The sequence below is a fragment of the Schistocerca gregaria genome, chromosome 5, assembly GCF_023897955.1.
Source record: "Schistocerca gregaria isolate iqSchGreg1 chromosome 5, iqSchGreg1.2, whole genome shotgun sequence".
Classification (NCBI taxonomy): Eukaryota; Metazoa; Arthropoda; class Insecta; order Orthoptera; family Acrididae; genus Schistocerca; species Schistocerca gregaria.
The window spans coordinates 73865008-73887050 of NC_064924.1; the positions used below are offsets into that span (position 1 = coordinate 73865008).

General features: G+C 51.1%; 16 non-coding genes across 16 annotated transcripts; all 16 read right to left on the minus strand.

The window, feature by feature from the left end:
• Window positions 1-3254: 3254 nt before the first annotated feature.
• LOC126274149 (5S ribosomal RNA) lies at window positions 3255-3373 on the minus strand. The gene has a single exon (XR_007549976.1). It is a non-coding gene; the product is annotated as a 5S ribosomal RNA (ribosomal RNA).
• A 1090-nt stretch (window positions 3374-4463) lies between these two features.
• LOC126274058 (5S ribosomal RNA) lies at window positions 4464-4582 on the minus strand. The gene has a single exon (XR_007549888.1). It is a non-coding gene; the product is annotated as a 5S ribosomal RNA (ribosomal RNA).
• A 1080-nt stretch (window positions 4583-5662) lies between these two features.
• LOC126273856 (5S ribosomal RNA) lies at window positions 5663-5781 on the minus strand. Its single transcript, XR_007549692.1, has one exon. It is a non-coding gene; the product is annotated as a 5S ribosomal RNA (ribosomal RNA).
• A 1080-nt stretch (window positions 5782-6861) lies between these two features.
• Window positions 6862-6980, minus strand: LOC126274150 (5S ribosomal RNA). The gene has a single exon (XR_007549977.1). It is a non-coding gene; the product is annotated as a 5S ribosomal RNA (ribosomal RNA).
• Window positions 6981-8060: 1080 nt separating this feature from the next.
• On the minus strand, window positions 8061-8179 carry LOC126274726 (5S ribosomal RNA). The gene has a single exon (XR_007550285.1). It is a non-coding gene; the product is annotated as a 5S ribosomal RNA (ribosomal RNA).
• Window positions 8180-9339: 1160 nt separating this feature from the next.
• LOC126273857 (5S ribosomal RNA) lies at window positions 9340-9458 on the minus strand. Its single transcript, XR_007549694.1, has one exon. It is a non-coding gene; the product is annotated as a 5S ribosomal RNA (ribosomal RNA).
• A 1080-nt stretch (window positions 9459-10538) lies between these two features.
• On the minus strand, window positions 10539-10657 carry LOC126274151 (5S ribosomal RNA). Its single transcript, XR_007549978.1, has one exon. It is a non-coding gene; the product is annotated as a 5S ribosomal RNA (ribosomal RNA).
• Window positions 10658-11737: 1080 nt separating this feature from the next.
• LOC126274093 (5S ribosomal RNA) lies at window positions 11738-11856 on the minus strand. Its single transcript, XR_007549921.1, has one exon. It is a non-coding gene; the product is annotated as a 5S ribosomal RNA (ribosomal RNA).
• Window positions 11857-13006: 1150 nt separating this feature from the next.
• LOC126273858 (5S ribosomal RNA) lies at window positions 13007-13125 on the minus strand. Its single transcript, XR_007549695.1, has one exon. It is a non-coding gene; the product is annotated as a 5S ribosomal RNA (ribosomal RNA).
• Window positions 13126-14205: 1080 nt separating this feature from the next.
• On the minus strand, window positions 14206-14324 carry LOC126273859 (5S ribosomal RNA). The gene has a single exon (XR_007549696.1). It is a non-coding gene; the product is annotated as a 5S ribosomal RNA (ribosomal RNA).
• A 1080-nt stretch (window positions 14325-15404) lies between these two features.
• LOC126274152 (5S ribosomal RNA) lies at window positions 15405-15523 on the minus strand. Its single transcript, XR_007549979.1, has one exon. It is a non-coding gene; the product is annotated as a 5S ribosomal RNA (ribosomal RNA).
• Window positions 15524-16613: 1090 nt separating this feature from the next.
• On the minus strand, window positions 16614-16732 carry LOC126274127 (5S ribosomal RNA). Its single transcript, XR_007549954.1, has one exon. It is a non-coding gene; the product is annotated as a 5S ribosomal RNA (ribosomal RNA).
• A 1080-nt stretch (window positions 16733-17812) lies between these two features.
• On the minus strand, window positions 17813-17931 carry LOC126274739 (5S ribosomal RNA). The gene has a single exon (XR_007550297.1). It is a non-coding gene; the product is annotated as a 5S ribosomal RNA (ribosomal RNA).
• Window positions 17932-19011: 1080 nt separating this feature from the next.
• Window positions 19012-19130, minus strand: LOC126274751 (5S ribosomal RNA). Its single transcript, XR_007550308.1, has one exon. It is a non-coding gene; the product is annotated as a 5S ribosomal RNA (ribosomal RNA).
• A 1079-nt stretch (window positions 19131-20209) lies between these two features.
• On the minus strand, window positions 20210-20328 carry LOC126274020 (5S ribosomal RNA). The gene has a single exon (XR_007549851.1). It is a non-coding gene; the product is annotated as a 5S ribosomal RNA (ribosomal RNA).
• Window positions 20329-21408: 1080 nt separating this feature from the next.
• Window positions 21409-21527, minus strand: LOC126274763 (5S ribosomal RNA). The gene has a single exon (XR_007550319.1). It is a non-coding gene; the product is annotated as a 5S ribosomal RNA (ribosomal RNA).
• Between the last annotated feature and the right edge of the window lie 516 nt (window positions 21528-22043).

Consider the following 22043-nt stretch of genomic DNA (forward strand, 5'->3'; position numbering starts at 1 on the left):
AGATTTCTGCCGCTACCGCACTGCCGTCGAAAGGGGTCACTTGGACTTCCGGTCTCTAAATTCTGAACCCTATAACTGCCCCTTCACAATGTGGGAACTGGATTCTGCGCTGTCTGTGGCCCATGATACTGCGCCTGGTCATGATCAAATCCGGTACAGCATGCTGCGGCACCTGTCGCTGCCATCCAAGGAAGTTCTCCTGAACTGTTTCAATATGATATGGTTATCTGGCACGTACCCTGACTCGTCGAGGGAGGCAATTTTGATTCCCCTCTTCAAACCAGGGAAGGACCGAACGCATCCCAGTAGTTATCGGAGTATTGCCTTGACGAGCTGTGTTGGGAAGACGTTGGAACGCATGGTCAACCGCCGCCTGGTTTGGCTGCTCGAGACCAGGCAGCTCCTTAGCCCCTCTCAGTGTGGCTTTCGGAGATGTCGTTCCACTATAGACAACTTGACCCTGCTTGAGGCCGCCATCCAGCAGGCCTTTCTACGTAACCAGCATTGTCTAGGGGTCTTCTTTGACATTAATAAGGCGTATGACACTACTTGGCACCGCCTTATCCTCAATCAACTCCATGAGTGGGGCTTTCGTGGCCGTCTCCCCATCTTCATTCGGTCCTTTCTTTCTCACCGCCTCTTTCGGTATCGGGTTGGTAATGTGCTATCGGATTTGTACGTGCAGGAGAATGGTGTTCCTCAGGGCAGCGTTTTAAGTGTCACCCTCTTTGCCGTTGCTATTAACAGTATCACGTCCACTATCCGGAGTCCTGCCCAATGCTCCTTGTTTGTGGACGATTTTGCTGTTTTCTGTTCTTCCTCCAGTCTTGTCAGTGCTAGTCGGCAGTTACAGCTTACGATAAAGCGCTTAGAGGCATGGACTGCAAAGACGGGTTTTACCTTTTCTGCAGACAAATCTGTGTGTGTTCATTTTAATCGTTCTCGGCGTCTTTTTCCCTCCCCTGAATTGCGTCTGAGGGACACCGTTCTTCCTTTTAGGGACACTGTGAGGTTCCTGGGCCTCACTTTTGATTCCAAGTTGTCGTGGTTGCCTCACCTTAAAGACCTCAAGGTGCGGGCCCTGAAGGCACTGAATATTTTGAAGTGTCTGAGCCATCGGTCCTGGGGAGCAGATCGGGTGCGTCTGCTGCAGTTTTATAGGGCTTTCGTCCGATCGCGTCTTGACTATGCTTGCACCGTCTATGGGTCAGCAAGGCCTTCGTATCTGAAGATCCTTGACGCAGTACACCATGAGGGTATCAGGCTGGCCACTGGTGCCTTCCGTACCAGTCCCATCCCCAGCCTGTGTGCTGAGGCAGGGGAACCGCCGCTCGCCATCCGGCGGAAACTCCTCATGGTGCGACGGGTGTGTCATTTCCTTGCCTGTCCTACCTCCCCTGCGTACCCTACCGTTGCCCGACCGCCTATGGAACGTCTCTTTTCCAGTCGTCCCAGGGCAACAAAACCATTTGGGATTCGTGCCAAGCATTTGCTTGAGTCCCTTGGTGTGGAGCGTGTGGCCCCCCAACGACAAGGTTTTACTCGCCTGCCTCCCTGGTTGCTCCAGAGGCCCAGCATCCTTTTAGACTTGTCGGAGAACCGGAGGAACTGCACTCCGGCGTTTGTTTTTACCTCCTTATTTTACGATATTTTAAACCAGCATCCGGACCAAGTACCTGTATTCACAGATGGCTCTAAACAGGGGGACACTGTTGGTTGTGCTGTTGTTTTCCCTGATCGAGTCGTCAAGTTACGGCTTCCTGCGGTGTTTACCATCCTCGATGCCGAATTATTTGCAATATTGCGGGCATTGGAGCAGATGAGATGTGTTCCCAGTATTAAGTTCCTCATCTGTTCTGACTCCCTGAGTGCCCTTCAGACCATTCAACACTTGTACCCAGCGGATACGGTCGTCCAGAACATCCATGATGCCCTACTCCACCTGCAACGGCAGGGGAAGGAGGTTTCTTTCTGCTGGGTGCCGGGGCACGTGGGTATTAGGGGCAACGAACTGGCGGATGTGGCTGCCAAAGATGCATGTTCCCTCCCTCACGTTGTTGAATGTGCCGTCCCCCTCCATGCTGTAACCTCCCTTTTGCGTTTTCGTGTTATGCATCAATGGGAAGAGGAGTGGTTGGCAGTTTCTGACAATAAGCTGCGTCTGGTAAAGGCCACTACGCGACCATGGCGTACGTCCTACCAGTCATACAGGCGGGATGAGGTTCTCCTCACTCGCCTCCGCATTGGACACAGTCCCTTCACGCATGGTTTTTTACTCCGGCGGGAGGACCCCCCAATCTGCAGTGCTTGTGGCGTCCAGATTACTGTCCGCCACATTTTACTTGACTGTCTTTTATTCTCTGACCAGAGGGCGGTGGTTTCCTTGCCACCGGATTTGCCCTCTATTTTGCAAGACGACGCAGCGACTGTCGTTAAGTTTTTACGGTTTTGTGTCCTGTCCAATCTGTTGCCTCGGATTTTAGGGAGAAGGTTTTAATGTGCTGCTAGGTGACTGGCTCACCCAGTTTTTAGGTAAAGAGGTCCGCCAGTCACGATTACCTCCTTGTTTCACTTCGGTATCTGTTCTCTTTTCCTTGTGTTTCCTTTCCTTTTTTAGTGTGTTTCTTCTCCTCTTGTTTGGCCTCTGTATGTGCGCATTTGGAACTGCGTCAGGCCTGTGTCTTTTAGCCGTTCTCCTTGTTGGGCGTCCGTCTTCGTCCCTTCACCGCCTGTGTTCCTGTTTCTATGCGCTTGGGCGCTGATGACCACGCTGTTTAGCGCCCGTAAACCTCAAACACACACACACTCTTGTTATTTCTAGAGACACTTTGTCTGTCTTCATTTTTTGGCTACCCCTGCCAGCCCTATTTTCCAGAGTTCCCTGGCGGTCACCGATCCGAATACTAACGTTGTTGCTTATCGTCGGTGATCGTACCGGAACAGTTGATTTTCTGTTTTTTTAGTTTTTTATTTAATTATTTAGTTTTTGGAATTTTGCGCTCCTACAAAACAGTAGGCTCTGACGCATTTCAAGTGCGCATCTGTCGATTCGCAGTGTTTCGTTACTTTCAAGGAGTTCCTACCACCCTTCCTTGGCGCATTCTTGCTCAAACTGAGTTCATTACTGTAATTTCGCATCTTACGTTTAATACAGTATTTTAAAATGCGTGTGGGTGCATCTTTGTTGCACCTGAGAGTTAGTATGAAAAGAGGGCTGCCAGGTGTAGTGACATGAAATTTAAAACAAGAGAGAGAGCCAACAGCAACCGGTGTTCCCAGGCGGTCACCCATCCAAGTACCAACCTGGCCCGATGTTGCTTAACTTCGGTGATCGGACGAGAACCGGTGTATTCAACATGGTATGGCCGTTGGCGTCCTTATACTGTAGCCGCACGGCAGAAGAATGCTTCGCCTCTCCTCCCAACACACGCACTCGCCATTTTCGGTGGCACATTTGACGCAAAGCACGTCCTTCCAACTCGACACTCGCAGGAGACGCACCATGTTATTGTTATCCAGCGCAGGTCTTGCGCGCGGCCGGCCGGCGGGTGGACTGCGCGGGGTGTGGCAGTGTCCTGCTGGACCGAGGCAAGCGTTCTCACCTGCCTGACACGCGTCGCGCTTCCAGATATTTGCGTAATTCGCATGGTGCATTCTCGGCTGTCCCCTTCCGTCCCGACTTGTCCCGACTTGTCCCGACTTTGCTCGACTGCCGCTCGCTGCCGCTCGGGTCGTGGTCCATATGACAGCACAAGCACGAGAAACAACTGCGAGACTGGCGCCGGACTGACCGGCGTGTGCGAGGCGCCGTGTGCGGCCGTTCGGAGCTACTAGAGCAGCTCTGTGCCGTGCCATGGAAAGGTGCGAAAACACGGACACAAGACACAGGCGGTTCGACAAAGCATCCATCTCTTCTAGCGGCGAAAGATAAATTTTTGTTTACAAATATGCAATTGTGCACTGCTACAAAACTATAAGCCCTGACGTAATTCAGAACAGTCCTGTCGTGTCATACTCTTGTTATTTCTAGAGACACTTTGTCTGTCTTCATTTTTTGGCTACCCCTGCCAGCCCTATTTTCCAGAGTTCCCTGGCGGTCACCGATCCGAATACTAACGTTGTTGCTTATCGTCGGTGATCGTACCAGAACAGTTGATTTTCTGTTTTTTTAGTTTTTTATTTAATTATTTAGTTTTTGGAATTTTGCGCTCCTACAAAACATTAGGCTCTGACGCATTTCAAGTGCGCATCTGTCGATTCGCAGTGTTTCGTTACTTTCAAGGAGTTCCTACCACCCTTCCTTGGCGCATTCTTGCTCAAACTGAGTTCATTACTGTAATTTCGCATCTTACGTTTAATACAGTATTTTAAAATGCGTGTGGGTGCATCTTTGTTGCACCTGAGAGTTAGAATGAAAAGAGGGCTGCCAGGTGTAGTGACATGAAATTTAAAACAAGAGAGAGAGCCAACAGCACCTGCTGTTCCCAGGCGGTCACCCATCCAAGTACTAACCCGGCCCGATATTGCTTAACTTCGGTGATCGGACGAGAACCGGTGTATTCAACATGGTATGGCCGTTGGCGTCCTTATACTGTAGCCGCACGGCCGAAGAATGTTTCGCCTCTCCTCCCAACACACGCACTCGCCATTTTCGGTGGCACATTTGACGCAAAGCACATCCTTCCACCTCGACACTCGCGGGAGACGCACCATGTTATTGTTATCCAGCGCAGGTCTTGCGCGCGGCCGGCCGGCGGGTGGACTGCGCGGGGTGTGGCAGTGTCCTGCTGGACCGAGGGAAGCGTTCTCACCTGCCTGACACGCGTCGCGCTTCCAGATATTTGCGTAATTCGCATGGTGCATTCTCGGCTGTCCTCTTCCGTCCCGACTTGTCCCGACTTTGCTCGACTGCCGCTCGCTGCCGCTCGGGTCGTGGTCCATATGACAGCACAAGCACGAGAAACAACTGCGAGACTGGCGCCGGACTGACCGGCGTGTGCGAGGCGCCGTGTGCGGCCGTTCGGAGCTACTAGAGCAGCTCTGTGCTGTGCCATGGAAAGGTGCGAAAACACGGACACAAGACACAGGCGGTTCGACAAAGCATCCATCTCTTCTAGCGGCGAAAGATAAATTTTTGTTTACAAATATGCAATTGTGCACTGCTACAAAACTATAAGCCCTGACGTAATTCAGAACAGTCCTGTCGTGTCATACTCTTGTTATTTCTAGAGACACTTTGTCTGTCTTCATTTTTTGGCTACCCCTGCCAGCCCTATTTTCCAGAGTTCCCTGGCGGTCACCGATCCGAATACTAACGTTGTTGCTTATCGTCGGTGATCGTACCGGAACAGTTGATTTTCTGTTTTTTTAGTTTTTTATTTAATTATTTAGTTTTTGGAATTTTGCGCTCCTACAAAACAGTAGGCTCTGTCGCATTTCAAGTGCGCATCTGTCGATTCGCAGTGTTTCGTTACTTTCAAGGAGTTCCTACCACCCTTCCTTGGCGCATTCTTGCTCGAACTGAGTTCATTACTGTAATTTCGCATCTTACGTTTAATACAGTATTTTAAAATGCGTGTGGGTGCATCTTTGTTGCACCTGAGAGTTAGTATGAAAAGAGGGCTGCCAGGTGTAGTGACATGAAATTTAAAACAAGAGAGAGAGCCAACAGCACCCGGTGTTCCCAGGCGGTCACCCATCCAAGTACCAACCTGGCCCGATGTTGCTTAACTTCGGTGATCGGACGAGAACCGGTGTATTCAACATGGTATGGCCGTTGGCGTCCTTATACTGTAGCCGCACGGCCGAAGAATGTTTCGCCTCTCCTCCCAACACACGCACTCGCCATTTTCAGTGGCACATTTGACGCAAAGCACGTCCTTCCACCTCGACACTCGCGGGAGACGCACCATGTTATTGTTATCCAGCGCAGGTCTTGCGCGCGGCCGGCCGGCGAGTGGACTGCGCGGGGTGTGGCAGTGTCCTGCTGGACCGAGGGAAGCGTTCTCACCTGACTGACACGCGTCGCGCTTCCAGATATTTGCGTAATTCGCATGGTGCATTCTCGGCTGTCCCCTTCCGTCCCGACTTGTCCCGACTTTGCTCGACTGCCGCTCGCTGCTGCTCGGGTCGTGGTCCATATGACAGCACAAGCACGAGAAACAACTGCGAGACTGGCGCCGGACTGACCGGCGTGTGCGAGGCGCCGTGTGCGGCCGTTCGGAGCTACTAGAGCAGCTCTGTGCCGTGCCATGGAAAGGTGCGAAAACACGGACACAAGACACAGGCGGTTCGACAAAGCATCCATCTCTTCTAGCGGCGAAAGATAAATTTTTGTTTACAAATATGCAATTGTGCACTGCTACAAAACTATAAGCCCTGACGTAATTCAGAACAGTCCTGTCGTGTCATACTCTTGTTATTTCTAGAGACACTTTGTCTGTCTTCATTTTTTGGCTACCCCTGCCAGCCCTATTTTCCAGAGTTCCCTGGCGGTCACCGATCCGAATACTAACGTTGTTGCTTATCGTCGGTGATCGTACCGGAACAGTTGATTTTCTGTTTTTTTAGTTTTTTATTTAATTATTTAGTTTTTGGAATTTTGCGCTCCTACAAAACAGTAGGCTCTGACGCATTTCAAGTGCGCATCTGTCGATTCGCAGTGTTTCGTTACTTTCAAGGAGTTCCTACCACCCTTCCTTGGCGCATTCTTGCTCAAACTGAGTTCATTACTGTAATTTCGCATCTTACGTTTAATACAGTATTTTAAAATGCGTGTGGGTGCATCTTTGTTGCACCTGAGAGTTAGTATGAAAAGAGGGCTGCCAGGTGTAGTGACATGAAATTTAAAACAAGAGAGAGAGCCAACAGCAACCGGTGTTCCCAGGCGGTCACCCATCCAAGTACCAACCTGGCCCGATGTTGCTTAACTTCGGTGATCGGACGAGAACCGGTGTATTCAACATGGTATGGCCGTTGGCGTCCTTATACTGTAGCCGCACGGCAGAAGAATGCTTCGCCTCTCCTCCCAACACACGCACTCGCCATTTTCGGTGGCACATTTGACGCAAAGCACGTCCTTCCAACTCGACACTCGCAGGAGACGCTCCATGTTATTTTTATCCAGCGCAGGTCTTGCGCGCGGCCGGCCGGCGGGTGGACTGCGCGGGGTGTGGCAGTGTCCTGCTGGACCGAGGGAAGCGTTCTCACCTGCCTGACACGCGTCGCGCTTCCAGATATTTGCGTAATTCGCATGGTGCATTCTCGGCTGTCCCCTTCCGTCCCGACTTGTCCCGACTTTGCTCGACTGCCGCTCGCTGCCGCTCGGGTCGTGGTCCATATGACAGCACAAGCACGAGAAACAACTGCGAGACTGGCGCCGGACTGACCGGCGTGTGCGAGGCGCCGTGTGCGGCCGTTCGGAGCTACTAGAGCAGCTCTGTGCCGTGCCATGGAAAGGTGCGAAAACACGGACACAAGACACAGGCAGTTCGACAAAGCATCCATCTCTTCTAGCGGCGAAAGATAAATTTTTGTTTACAAATATGCAATTGTGCACTGCTACAAAACTATAAGCCCTGACGTAATTCAGAACAGTCCTGTCGTGTCATACTCTTGTTATTTCTAGAGACACTTTGTCTGTCTTCATTTTTTGGCTACCCCTGCCAGCCCTATTTTCCAGAGTTCCCTGGCGGTCACCGATCCGAATACTAACGTTGTTGCTTATCGTCGGTGATCGTACCGGAACAGTTGATTTTCTGTTTTTTTAGTTTTTTATTTAATTATTTAGTTTTTGGAATTTTGCGCTCCTACAAAACAGTAGGCTCTGACGCATTTCAAGTGCGCATCTGTCGATTCGCAGTGTATCGTTACTTTCAAGGAGTTCCTACCACCCTTCCTTGGCGCATTCTTGCTCAAACTGAGTTCATTATTGTAATTTCGCATCTTACGTTTAATACAGTATTTTAAAATGCGTGTGGGTGCATCTTTGTTGCACCTGAGAGTTAGTATGAAAAGAGGGCTGCCAGGTGTAGTGACATGAAATTTAAAACAAGAGAGAGAGCCAACAGCACCCGGTGTTCCCAGGCGGTCACCCATCCAAGTACTAACCCGGCCCGATGTTGCTTAACTTCGGTGATCGGACGAGAACCGGTGTATTCAACATGGTATGGCCGTTGGCGTCCTTATACTGTAGCCGCACGGCAGAAGAATGCTTCGCCTCTCCTCCCAACACACGCACTCGCCATTTTCGGTGGCACATTTGACGCAAAGCACGTCCTTCCACCTCGACACTCGCGGGAGACGCACCATGTTATTGTTATCCAGCGCAGGTCTTGCGCGCGGCCGGCCGGCGGGTGGACTGCGCGGGGTGTGGCAGTGTCCTGCTGGACCGAGGGAAGCGTTCTCACCTGCCTGACACGCGTCGCGCTTCCAGATATTTGCGTAATTCGCATGGTGCATTCTCGGCTGTCCCCTTCCGTCCCGACTTGTCCCGACTTGTCCCGACTTGTCCCGACTTGTCCCGACTTGTCCCGACTTGTCCCGACTTGTCCCGACTTGTCCCGACTTGTCCCGACTTGTCCCGACTGCCGCTCGCTGCCGCTCGGGTCGTGGTCCATATGACAGCACAAGCACGAGAAACAACTGCGAGACTGGCGCCGGACTGACCGGCGTGTGCGAGGCGCCGTGTGCGGCCGTTCGGAGCTACTAGAGCAGCTCTGTGCTGTGCCATGGAAAGGTGCGAAAACACGGACACAAGACACAGGCGGTTCGACAAAGCATCCATCTCTTCTAGCGGCGAAAGATAAATTTTTGTTTACAAATATGCAATTGTGCACTGCTACAAAACTATAAGCCCTGACGTAATTCAGAACAGTCCTGTCGTGTCATACTCTTGTTATTTCTAGAGACACTTTGTCTGTCTTCATTTTTTGGCTACCCCTGCCAGCCCTATTTTCCAGAGTTCCCTGGCGGTCACCGATCCGAATACTAACGTTGTTGCTTATCGTCGGTGATCGTACCGGAACAGTTGATTTTCTGTTTTTTTAGTTTTTTATTTAATTATTTAGTTTTTGGAATTTTGCGCTCCTACAAAACAGTAGGCTCTGTCGCATTTCAAGTGCGCATCTGTCGATTCGCAGTGTTTCGTTACTTTCAAGGAGTTCCTACCACCCTTCCTTGGCGCATTCTTGCTCGAACTGAGTTCATTACTGTAATTTCGCATCTTACGTTTAATACAGTATTTTAAAATGCGTGTGGGTGCATCTTTGTTGCACCTGAGAGTTAGTATGAAAAGAGGGCTGCCAGGTGTAGTGACATGAAATTTAAAACAAGAGAGAGAGCCAACAGCACCCGGTGTTCCCAGGCGGTCACCCATCCAAGTACCAACCTGGCCCGATGTTGCTTAACTTCGGTGATCGGACGAGAACCGGTGTATTCAACATGGTATGGCCGTTGGCGTCCTTATACTGTAGCCGCACGGCCGAAGAATGTTTCGCCTCTCCTCCCAACACACGCACTCGCCATTTTCAGTGGCACATTTGACGCAAAGCACGTCCTTCCACCTCGACACTCGCGGGAGACGCACCATGTTATTGTTATCCAGCGCAGGTCTTGCGCGCGGCCGGCCGGCGAGTGGACTGCGCGGGGTGTGGCAGTGTCCTGCTGGACCGAGGGAAGCGTTCTCACCTGACTGACACGCGTCGCGCTTCCAGATATTTGCGTAATTCGCATGGTGCATTCTCGGCTGTCCCCTTCCGTCCCGACTTGTCCCGACTTTGCTCGACTGCCGCTCGCTGCTGCTCGGGTCGTGGTCCATATGACAGCACAAGCACGAGAAACAACTGCGAGACTGGCGCCGGACTGACCGGCGTGTGCGAGGCGCCGTGTGCGGCCGTTCGGAGCTACTAGAGCAGCTCTGTGCCGTGCCATGGAAAGGTGCGAAAACACGGACACAAGACACAGGCGGTTCGACAAAGCATCCATCTCTTCTAGCGGCGAAAGATAAATTTTTGTTTACAAATATGCAATTGTGCACTGCTACAAAACTATAAGCCCTGACGTAATTCAGAACAGTCCTGTCGTGTCATACTCTTGTTATTTCTAGAGACACTTTGTCTGTCTTCATTTTTTGGCTACCCCTGCCAGCCCTATTTTCCAGAGTTCCCTGGCGGTCACCGATCCGAATACTAACGTTGTTGCTTATCGTCGGTGATCGTACCGGAACAGTTGATTTTCTGTTTTTTTAGTTTTTTATTTAATTATTTAGTTTTTGGAATTTTGCGCTCCTACAAAACAGTAGGCTCTGACGCATTTCAAGTGCGCATCTGTCGATTCGCAGTGTTTCGTTACTTTCAAGGAGTTCCTACCACCCTTCCTTGGCGCATTCTTGCTCAAACTGAGTTCATTACTGTAATTTCGCATCTTACGTTTAATACAGTATTTTAAAATGCGTGTGGGTGCATCTTTGTTGCACCTGAGAGTTAGTATGAAAAGAGGGCTGCCAGGTGTAGTGACATGAAATTTAAAACAAGAGAGAGAGCCAACAGCAACCGGTGTTCCCAGGCGGTCACCCATCCAAGTACCAACCTGGCCCGATGTTGCTTAACTTCGGTGATCGGACGAGAACCGGTGTATTCAACATGGTATGGCCGTTGGCGTCCTTATACTGTAGCCGCACGGCAGAAGAATGCTTCGCCTCTCCTCCCAACACACGCACTCGCCATTTTCGGTGGCACATTTGATGCAAAGCACGTCCTTCCAACTCGACACTCGCAGGAGACGCACCATGTTATTTTTATCCAGCGCAGGTCTTGCGCGCGGCCGGCCGGCGGGTGGACTGCGCGGGGTGTGGCAGTGTCCTGCTGGACCGAGGGAAGCGTTCTCACCTGCCTGACACGCGTCGCGCTTCCAGATATTTGCGTAATTCGCATGGTGCATTCTCGGCTGTCCCCTTCCGTCCCGACTTGTCCCGACTTTGCTCGACTGCCGCTCGCTGCCGCTCGGGTCGTGGTCCATATGACAGCACAAGCACGAGAAACAACTGCGAGACTGGCGCCGGACTGACCGGCGTGTGCGAGGCGCCGTGTGCGGCCGTTCGGAGCTACTAGAGCAGCTCTGTGCCGTGCCATGGAAAGGTGCGAAAACACGGACACAAGACACAGGCAGTTCGACAAAGCATCCATCTCTTCTAGCGGCGAAAGATAAATTTTTGTTTACAAATATGCAATTGTGCACTGCTACAAAACTATAAGCCCTGACGTAATTCAGAACAGTCCTGTCGTGTCATACTCTTGTTATTTCTAGAGACACTTTGTCTGTCTTCATTTTTTGGCTACCCCTGCCAGCCCTATTTTCCAGAGTTCCCTGGCGGTCACCGATCCGAATACTAACGTTGTTGCTTATCGTCGGTGATCGTACCGGAACAGTTGATTTTCTGTTTTTTTAGTTTTTTATTTAATTATTTAATTTTTGGAATTTTGCGCTCCTACAAAACAGTAGGCTCTGACGCATTTCAAGTGCGCATCTGTCGATTCGCAGTGTATCGTTACTTTCAAGGAGTTCCTACCACCCTTCCTTGGCGCATTCTTGCTCAAACTGAGTTCATTATTGTAATTTCGCATCTTACGTTTAATACAGTATTTTAAAATGCGTGTGGGTGCATCTTTGTTGCACCTGAGAGTTAGTATGAAAAGAGGGCTGCCAGGTGTAGTGACATGAAATTTAAAACAAGAGAGAGAGCCAACAGGACCCGGTGTTCCCAGGCGGTCACCCATCCAAGTACTAACCCGGCCCGATGTTGCTTAACTTCGGTGATCGGACGAGAACCGGTGTATTCAACATGGTATGGCCGTTGGCGTCCTTATACTGTAGCCGCACGGCAGAAGAATGCTTCGCCTCTCCTCCCAACACACGCACTCGCCATTTTCGGTGGCACATTTGACGCAAAGCACGTCCTTCCACCTCGACACTCGCGGGAGACGCACCATGTTATTGTTATCCAGCGCAGGTCTTGCGCGCGGCCGGCCGGCGGGTGGACTGCGCGGGGTGTGGCAGTGTCCTGCTGGACCGAGGGAAGCGTTCTCACCTGCCTGACACGCGTCGCGCTTCCAGATATTTGCGTAATTCGCATGGTGCATTCTCGGCTGTCCCCTTCCGTCCCGACTTGTCCCGACTTGTCCCGACTTGTCCCGACTTGTCCCGACTTGTCCCGACTTGTCCCGACTTGTCCCGACTTGTCCCGACTTTGCTCGACTGCCGCTCGCTGCCGCTCGGGTCGTGGTCCATATGACAGCACAAGCACGAGAAACAACTGCGAGACTGGCGCCGGACTGACCGGCGTGTGCGAGGCGCCGTGTGCGGCCGTTCGGAGCTACTAGAGCAGCTCTGTGCTGTGCCATGGAAAGGTGCGAAAACACGGACACAAGACACAGGCGGTTCGACAAAGCATCCATCTCTTCTAGCGGCGAAAGATAAATTTTTGTTTACAAATATGCAATTGTGCACTGCTACAAAACTATAAGCCCTGACGTAATTCAGAACAGTCCTGTCGTGTCATACTCTTGTTATTTCTAGAGACACTTTGTCTGTCTTCATTTTTTGGCTACCCCTGCCAGCCCTATTTTCCAGAGTTCCCTGGCGGTCACCGATCCGAATACTAACGTTGTTGCTTATCGTCGGTGATCGTACCGGAACAGTTGATTTTCTGTTTTTTTAGTTTTTTATTTAATTATTTAGTTTTTGGAATTTTGCGCTCCTACAAAACAGTAGGCTCTGTCGCATTTCAAGTGCGCATCTGTCGATTCGCAGTGTTTCGTTACTTTCAAGGAGTTCCTACCACCCTTCCTTGGCGCATTCTTGCTCGAACTGAGTTCATTACTGTAATTTCGCATCTTACGTTTAATACAGTATTTTAAAATGCGTGTGGGTGCATCTTTGTTGCACCTGAGAGTTAGTATGAAAAGAGGGCTGCCAGGTGTAGTGACATGAAATTTAAAACAAGAGAGAGAGCCAACAGCACCCGGTGTTCCCAGGCGGTCACCCATCCAAGTACCAACCTGGCCCGATGTTGCTTAACTTCGGTGATCGGACGAGAACCGGTGTATTCAACATGGTATGGCCGTTGGCGTCCTTATACTGTAGCCGCACGGCAGAAGAATGCTTCGCCTCTCCTCCCAACACACGCACTCGCCATTTTCGGTGGCACATTTGACGCAAAGCACGTCCTTCCAACTCGACACTCGCAGGAGACGCACCATGTTATTTTTATCCAGCGCAGGTCTTGCGCGCGGCCGGCCGGCGGGTGGACTGCGCGGGGTGTGGCAGTGTCCTGCTGGACCGAGGGAAGCGTTCTCACCTGACTGACACGCGTCGCGCTTCCAGATATTTGCGTAATTCGCATGGTGCATTCTCGGCTGTCCCCTTCCGTCCCGACTTGTCCCGACTTTGCTCGACTGCCGCTCGCTGCCGCTCGGGTCGTGGTCCATATGACAGCACAAGCACGAGAAACAACTGCGAGACTGGCGCCGGACTGACCGGCGTGTGCGAGGCGCCGTGTGCGGCCGTTCGGAGCTACTAGAGCAGCTCTGTGCCGTGCCATGGAAAGGTGCGAAAACACGGACACAAGACACAGGCAGTTCGACAAAGCATCCATCTCTTCTAGCGGCGAAAGATAAATTTTTGTTTACAAATATGCAATTGTGCACTGCTACAAAACTATAAGCCCTGACGTAATTCAGAACAGTCCTGTCGTGTCATACTCTTGTTATTTCTAGAGACACTTTGTCTGTCTTCATTTTTTGGCTACCCCTGCCAGCCCTATTTTCCAGAGTTCCCTGGCGGTCACCGATCCGAATACTAACGTTGTTGCTTATCGTCGGTGATCGTACCGGAACAGTTGATTTTCTGTTTTTTTAGTTTTTTATTTAATTATTTAATTTTTGGAATTTTGCGCTCCTACAAAACAGTAGGCTCTGACGCATTTCAAGTGCGCATCTGTCGATTCGCAGTGTATCGTTACTTTCAAGGAGTTCCTACCACCCTTCCTTGGCGCATTCTTGCTCGAACTGAGTTCATTACTGTAATTTCGCATCTTACGTTTAATACAGTATTTTAAAATGCGTGTGGGTGCATCTTTGTTGCACCTGAGAGTTAGTATGAAAAGAGGGCTGCCAGGTGTAGTGACATGAAATTTAAAACAAGAGAGAGAGCCAACAGCACCCGGTGTTCCCAGGCGGTCACCCATCCAAGTACCAACCTGGCCCGATGTTGCTTAACTTCGGTGATCGGACGAGAACCGGTGTATTCAACATGGTATGGCCGTTGGCGTCCTTATACTGTAGCCGCACGGCCGAAGAATGTTTCGCCTCTCCTCCCAACACACGCACTCGCCATTTTCAGTGGCACATTTGACGCAAAGCACGTCCTTCCACCTCGACACTCGCGGGAGACGCACCATGTTATTGTTATCCAGCGCAGGTCTTGCGCGCGGCCGGCCGGCGAGTGGACTGCGCGGGGTGTGGCAGTGTCCTGCTGGACCGAGGGAAGCGTTCTCACCTGACTAACACGCGTCGCGCTTCCAGATATTTGCGTAATTCGCATGGTGCATTCTCGGCTGTCCCCTTCCGTCCCGACTTGTCCCGACTTTGCTCGACTGCCGCTCGCTGCTGCTCGGGTCGTGGTCCATATGACAGCACAAGCACGAGAAACAACTGCGAGACTGGCGCCGGACTGACCGGCGTGTGCGAGGCGCCGTGTGCGGCCGTTCGGAGCTACTAGAGCAGCTCTGTGCCGTGCCATGGAAAGGTGCGAAAACACGGACACAAGACACAGGCGGTTCGACAAAGCATCCATCTCTTCTAGCGGCGAAAGATAAATTTTTGTTTACAAATATGCAATTGTGCACTGCTACAAAACTATAAGCCCTGACGTAATTCAGAACAGTCCTGTCGTGTCATACTCTTGTTATTTCTAGAGACACTTTGTCTGTCTTCATTTTTTGGCTACCCCTGCCAGCCCTATTTTCCAGAGTTCCCTGGCGGTCACCGATCCGAATACTAACGTTGTTGCTTATCGTCGGTGATCGTACCGGAACAGTTGATTTTCTGTTTTTTTAGTTTTTTATTTAATTATTTAGTTTTTGGAATTTTGCGCTCCTACAAAACAGTAGGCTCTGACGCATTTCAAGTGCGCATCTGTCGATTCGCAGTGTTTCGTTACTTTCAAGGAGTTCCTACCACCCTTCCTTGGCGCATTCTTGCTCAAACTGAGTTCATTACTGTAATTTCGCATCTTACGTTTAATACAGTATTTTAAAATGCGTGTGGGTGCATCTTTGTTGCACCTGAGAGTTAGTATGAAAAGAGGGCTGCCAGGTGTAGTGACATGAAATTTAAAACAAGAGAGAGAGCCAACAGCAACCGGTGTTCCCAGGCGGTCACCCATCCAAGTACCAACCTGGCCCGATGTTGCTTAACTTCGGTGATCGGACGAGAACCGGTGTATTCAACATGGTATGGCCGTTGGCGTCCTTATACTGTAGCCGCACGGCAGAAGAATGCTTCGCCTCTCCTCCCAACACACGCACTCGCCATTTTCGGTGGCACATTTGACGCAAAGCACGTCCTTCCAACTCGACACTCGCAGGAGACGCACCATGTTATTTTTATCCAGCGCAGGTCTTGCGCGCGGCCGGCCGGCGGGTGGACTGCGCGGGGTGTGGCAGTGTCCTGCTGGACCGAGGGAAGCGTTCTCACCTGCCTGACACGCGTCGCGCTTCCAGATATTTGCGTAATTCGCATGGTGCATTCTCGGCTGTCCCCTTCCGTCCCGACTTGTCCCGACTTGTCCCGACTTTGCTCGACTGCCGCTCGCTGCCGCTCGGGTCGTGGTCCATATGACAGCACAAGCACGAGAAACAACTGCGAGACTGGCGCCGGACTGACCGGCGTGTGCGAGGCGCCGTGTGCGGCCGTTCGGAGCTACTAGAGCAGCTCTGTGCTGTGCCATGGAAAGGTGCGAAAACACGGACACAAGACACAGGCGGTTCGACAAAGCATCCATCTCTTCTAGCGGCGAAAGATAAATTTTTGTTTACAAATATGCAATTGTGCACTGCTACAAAACTATAAGCCCTGACGTAATTCAGAACAGTCCTGTCGTGTCATACTCTTGTTATTTCTAGAGACACTTTGTCTGTCTTCATTTTTTGGCTACCCCTGCCAGCCCTATTTTCCAGAGTTCCCTGGCGGTCACCGATCCGAATACTAACGTTGTTGCTTATCGTCGGTGATCGTACCGGAACAGTTGATTTTCTGTTTTTTTAGTTTTTTATTTAATTATTTAGTTTTTGGAATTTTGCGCTCCTACAAAACAGTAGGCTCTGTCGCATTTCAAGTGCGCATCTGTCGATTCGCAGTGTTTCGTTACTTTCAAGGAGTTCCTACCACCCTTCCTTGGCGCATTCTTGCTCGAACTGAGTTCATTACTGTAATTTCGCATCTTACGTTTAATACAGTATTTTAAAATGCGTGTGGGTGCATCTTTGTTGCACCTGAGAGTTAGTATGAAAAGAGGGCTGCCAGGTGTAGTGACATGAAATTTAAAACAAGAGAGAGAGCCAACAGCACCCGGTGTTCCCAGGCGGTCACCCATCCAAGTACCAACCTGGCCCGATGTTGCTTAACTTCGGTGATCGGACGAGAACCGGTGTATTCAACATGGTATGGCCGATGGCGTCCTTATACTGTAGCCGCACGGCCGAAGAATGTTTCGCCTCTCCTCCCAACACACGCACTCGCCATTTTCAGTGGCACATTTGACACAAAGCACGTCCTTCCACCTCGACACTCGCGGGAGACGCACCATGTTATTGTTATCCAGCGCAGGTCTTGCGCGCGGCCGGCCGGCGAGTGGACTGCGCGGGGTGTGGCAGTGTCCTGCTGGACCGAGGGAAGCGTTCTCACCTGACTGACACGCGTCGCGCTTCCAGATATTTGCGTAATTCGCATGGTGCATTCTCGGCTGTCCCCTTCCGTCCCGACTTGTCCCGACTTTGCTCGACTGCCGCTCGCTGCTGCTCGGGTCGTGGTCCATATGACAGCACAAGCACGAGAAACAACTGCGAGACTGGCGCCGGACTGACCGGCGTGTGCGAGGCGCCGTGTGCGGCCGTTCGGAGCTACTAGAGCAGCTCTGTGCCGTGCCATGGAAAGGTGCGAAAACACGGACACAAGACACAGGCAGTTCGACAAAGCATCCATCTCTTCTAGCGGCGAAAGATAAATTTTTGTTTACAAATATGCAATTGTGCACTGCTACAAAACTATAAGCCCTGACGTAATTCAGAACAGTCCTGTCGTGTCATACTCTTGTTATTTCTAGAGACACTTTGTCTGTCTTCATTTTTTGGCTACCCCTGCCAGCCCTATTTTCCAGAGTTCCCTGGCGGTCACCGATCCGAATACTAACGTTGTTGCTTATCGTCGGTGATCGTACCGGAACAGTTGATTTTCTGTTTTTTTAGTTTTTTATTTAATTATTTAATTTTTGGAATTTTGTGCTCCTACAAAACAGTAGGCTCTGACGCATTTCAAGTGCGCATCTGTCGATTCGCAGTGTATCGTTACTTTCAAGGAGTTCCTACCACCCTTCCTTGGCGCATTCTTGCTCAAACTGAGTTCATTATTGTAATTTCGCATCTTACGTTTAATACAGTATTTTAAAATGCGTGTGGGTGCATCTTTGTTGCACCTGAGAGTTAGTATGAAAAGAGGGCTGCCAGGTGTAGTGACATGAAATTTAAAACAAGAGAGAGAGCCAACAGCACCCGGTGTTCCCAGGCGGTCACCCATCCAAGTACTAACCCGGCCCGATGTTGCTTAACTTCGGTGATCGGACGAGAACCGGTGTATTCAACATGGTATGGCCGTTGGCGTCCTTATACTGTAGCCGCACGGCAGAAGAATGCTTCGCCTCTCCTCCCAACACACGCACTCGCCATTTTCGGTGGCACATTTGACGCAAAGCACGTCCTTCCACCTCGACACTCGCGGGAGACGCACCATGTTATTGTTATCCAGCGCAGGTCTTGCGCGCGGCCGGCCGGCGGGTGGACTGCGCGGGGTGTGGCAGTGTCCTGCTGGACCGAGGGAAGCGTTCTCACCTGCCTGACACGCGTCGCGCTTCCAGATATTTGCGTAATTCGCATGGTGCATTCTCGGCTGTCCCCTTCCGTCCCGACTTGTCCCGACTTTGCTCGACTGCCGCTCGCTGCTGCTCGGGTCGTGGTCCATATGACAGCACAAGCACGAGAAACAACTGCGAGACTGGCGCCGGACTGACCGGCGTGTGCGAGGCGCCGTGTGCGGCCGTTCGGAGCTACTAGAGCAGCTCTGTGCCGTGCCATGGAAAGGTGCGAAAACACGGACACAAGACACAGGCGGTTCGACAAAGCATCCATCTCTTCTAGCGGCGAAAGATAAATTTTTGTTTACAAATATGCAATTGTGTACTGCTACAAAACTATAAGCCCTGACGTAATTCAGAACAGTCCTGTCGTGTCATACTCTTGTTATTTCTAGAGACACTTTGTCTGTCTTCATTTTTTGGCTACCCCTGCCAGCCCTATTTTCCAGAGTTCCCTGGCGGTCACCGATCCGAATACTAACGTTGTTGCTTATCGTCGGTGATCGTTTCAGAACAGTTGATTTTCTGTTTTTTTAGTTTTTTATTTAATTATTTAGTTTTTGGAATTTTGCGCACCTACAAAACAGTAGGCTCTGACGCATTTCAAGTGCGCATCTGTCGATTCGCAGTGTTTCGTTACTTTCAAGGAGTTCCTACCACCCTTCCTTGGCGCATTCTTGCTCAAACTGAGTTCATTATTGTAATTTCGCATCTTACGTTTAATACAGTATTTTAAAATGCGTGTGGGTGCATCTTTGTTGCACCTGAGAGTTAGTATGAAAAGAGGGCTGCCAGGTGTAGTGACATGAAATTTAAAACAAGAGAGAGAGCCAACAGCACCCGGTGTTCCCAGGCGGTCACCCATCCAAGTACTAACCCGGCCCGATGTTGCTTAACTTCGGTGATCGGACGAGAACCGGTGTATTCAACATGGTATGGCCGTTGGCGTCCTTATAATGTAGCCGCACGGCAGAAGAATGCTTCGCCTCTCCTCCCAACACACGCACTCGCCATTTTCGGTGGCACATTTGACGCAAAGCACGTCCTTCCACCTCGACACTCGCGGGAGACGCATCATGTTATTGTTATCCAGCGCAGGTCTTGCGCGCGGCCGGCCGGCGGGTGGACTGCGCTGGGTGTGGCAGTGTCCTGCTGGACCGAGGGAAGCGTTCTCACCTGACTGACACGCGTCGCGCTTCCAGATATTTGCGTAATTCGCATGGTGCATTCTCGGCTGTCCCTTCCGTCCCGGCTTGTCCCGACTTTGCTGGACTGCCGCTCGCTGCTGCTCGGGTCGTGGTCCATATGACAGCACAAGCACGAGAAACAACTGCGAGACTGGCGCCGGACTGACCGTTGTGTGCGAGGCGCCGTGTGCGGCCGTTCGGAGCTACCAGAGCAGCTCTGTGCCGTGCCATGGAAATGTGCGAAAACACGGACACAAGACACAGGCAGTTCGACAAAGCATCCATCTCTTCTAGCGGCGAAAGATAAATTTTTGTTTACAAATATGCAATTGTGCACTGCTACAAAACTATAAGCCCTGACGTAATTCAGAACAGTCCTGTCGTGTCATACTCTTGTTATTTCTAGAGACACTTTGTCTGTCTTCATTTTTTGGCTACCCCTGCCAGCCCTATTTTCCAGAGTTCCCTGGCGGTCACCGATCCGAATACTAACGTTGTTGCTTATCGTCGGTGATCGTTTCAGAACAGTTGATTTTCTGTTTTTTTAGTTTTTTATTTAATTATTTAGTTTTTGGAATTTTGTGCTCCTACAAAACAGTAGGCTCTGACGCATTTCAAGTGCGCATCTGTCGATTCGCAGTGTATCGTTACTTTCAAGGAGTTCCTACCACCCTTCCTTGGCGCATTCTTGCTCAAACTGAGTTCATTATTGTAATTTCGCATCTTACGTTTAATACAGTATTTTAAAATGCGTGTGGGTGCATCTTTGTTGCACCTGAGAGTTAGTATGAAAAGAGGGCTGCCAGGTGTAGTGACATGAAATTTAAAACAAGAGAGAGAGCCAACAGCACCCGGTGTTCCCAGGCGGTCACCCATCCAAGTACTAACCGGGCCCGATGATGCTTAACTTCGGTGATCGGACGAGAACCGGTGTATTCAACATGGTATGGCCGTTGGCGTCCTTATACTGTAGCCGCACGGCAGAAGAATGCTTCGCCTCTCCTCCCAACACACGCACTCGCCATTTTCGGTGGCACATTTGACGCAAAGCACGTCCTTCCACCTCGACACTCGCGGGAGACGCACCATGTTATTGTTATCCAGCGCAGGTCTTGCGCGCGGCCGGCCGGCGGGTGGACTGCGCGGGGTGTGGCAGTGTCCTGCTGGACCGAGGGAAGCGTTCTCACCTGCCTGACACGCGTCGCGCTTCCAGATATTTGCATAATTCGCATGGTGCATTCTCGGCTGTCCCCTTCCGTCCCGACTTGTCCCGACTTTGCTCGACTGCCGCTCGCTGCCGCTCGGGTCGTGGTCCATATGACAGCACAAGCACGAGAAACAACTGCGAGACTGGCGCCGGACTGACCGGCGTGTGCGAGGCGCCGTGTGCGGCCGTTCGGAGCTACTAGAGCAGCTCTGTGCCGTGCCATGGAATGGTGCGAAAACACGGACACAAGACACAGGCGGTTCGACAAAGCATCCATCTCTTCTAGCGGCGAAAGATAAATTTTTGTTTACAAATATGCAATTGTGCACTGCTACAAAACTATAAGCCCTGACGTAATTCAGAACAGTCCTGTCGTGTCATACTCTTGTTATTTCTAGAGACACTTTGTCTGTCTTCATTTTTTGGCTACCCCTGCCAGCCCTATTTTCCAGAGTTCCCTGGCGGTCACCGATCCGAATACTAACGTTGTTGCTTATCGTCGGTGATCGTACCGGAACAGTTGATTTTCTGTTTTTTTAGTTTTTTATTTAATTATTTAATTTTTGGAATTTTGTGCTCCTACAAAACAGTAGGCTCTGACGCATTTCAAGTGCGCATCTGTCGATTCGCAGTGTATCGTTACTTTCAAGGAGTTCCTACCACCCTTCCTTGGCGCATTCTTGCTCAAACTGAGTTCATTATTGTAATTTCGCATCTTACGTTTAATACAGTATTTTAAAATGCGTGTGGGTGCATCTTTGTTGCACCTGAGAGTTAGTATGAAAAGAGGGCTGCCAGGTGTAGTGACATGAAATTTAAAACAAGAGAGAGAGCCAACAGCACCCGGTGTTCCCAGGCGGTCACCCATCCAAGTACTAACCCGGCCCGATGTTGCTTAACTTCGGTGATCGGACGAGAACCGGTGTATTCAACATGGTATGGCCGTTGGCGTCCTTATACTGTAGCCGCACGGCAGAAGAATGCTTCGCCTCTCCTCCCAACACACGCACTCGCCATTTTCGGTGGCACATTTGACGCAAAGCACGTCCTTCCACCTCGACACTCGCGGGAGACGCACCATGTTATTGTTATCCAGCGCAGGTCTTGCGCGCGGCCGGCCGGCGGGTGGACTGCGCGGGGTGTGGCAGTGTCCTGCTGGACCGAGGGAAGCGTTCTCACCTGCCTGACACGCGTCGCGCTTCCAGATATTTGCGTAATTCGCATGGTGCATTCTCGGCTGTCCCCTTCCGTCCCGACTTGTCCCGACTTTGCTCGACTGCCGCTCGCTGCTGCTCGGGTCGTGGTCCATATGACAGCACAAGCACGAGAAACAACTGCGAGACTGGCGCCGGACTGACCGGCGTGTGCGAGGCGCCGTGTGCGGCCGTTCGGAGCTACTAGAGCAGCTCTGTGCCGTGCCATGGAAAGGTGCGAAAACACGGACACAAGACACAGGCGGTTCGACA